Genomic DNA, 890 nt, shown 5'->3' with positions numbered 1-890 from the left:
TCAAGTCTGATGGGGTGCCACACTCTGTTCCAAAAGTCTATTTTTGGTATTCCCCGGGGATTTCATCGCTTTGCTAACAGATTATTTTTAAAGTATCTACAAAGCGCCCTGGCACTAGAAGTTTTGGGATTTGGCTGGCCCGATGGAAAACACCAACTTACTTCCGGTGGTGGTGCTAGGAGCCATTGAGTCTGTGCAGACCCATAGCGACCCGTACACAGCAGACGAAACAGCGCATGGTCCAGCGCTGTCCTCACCCTTGTTCCTGGGCCTTCTGCATGGCTTGAAAACCGGTGGGGTTGGGGTCTGCCAGTGAGTGACACCAGCAGTAGACCAGGGCCTAAAAGGAGAACGACCCAGGGATTTATCCCCTGTGCTCCTTCTACGTGGGCTCACTGCAGGTGAGCAGCACCTGGCTGTCTAAGGACCATCTATCTCCTTCCCTTTGCCCATCAGGTCTGTGATGGCGAGTGGTAGCGACCGGCCAAGGTGATCCTGCTCAGTGGGTTGGCATACACAATGCCATCACCTTGCACTTGGTCATCAGTACGAGCCAATCCATCTGGAAATAAATGGATGCTCTGGCCAAGCTCCCTCTCTTTTCTCACTGCCTGCCCTCTGGTCCTCGGGGCAGAAGGCCGCAGGTTTGGGGTTCATCAACCCCTGCAGCCACATGAGCCAGCAGAGGCCTTCGGCCCGTTGTCTGACCACAGCTGCATGAATCACTCACTTCCCCACAATTGTGTGAGCCGTTTCCTTGAAGCAACGCTCTTGCTTTTACCCCATGTCCTTCTCCTGGCCTGACCTCTGGCCCTTCCCTGGGTTTGCTCCTCTAGAACCCCCTGACAAAGATAAGGTCTAATGATGGTGATGGTGCCCGGGGCGGGGGG

Source organism: Echinops telfairi, unplaced genomic scaffold (genome assembly GCF_000313985.2).
Source record: "Echinops telfairi isolate 266 unplaced genomic scaffold, ASM31398v2 ScPeMD7_36;HRSCAF=134, whole genome shotgun sequence".
NCBI classification, from domain to species: Eukaryota; Metazoa; Chordata; class Mammalia; order Afrosoricida; family Tenrecidae; genus Echinops; species Echinops telfairi.
This window is presented reverse-complemented; position numbering follows the sequence as displayed.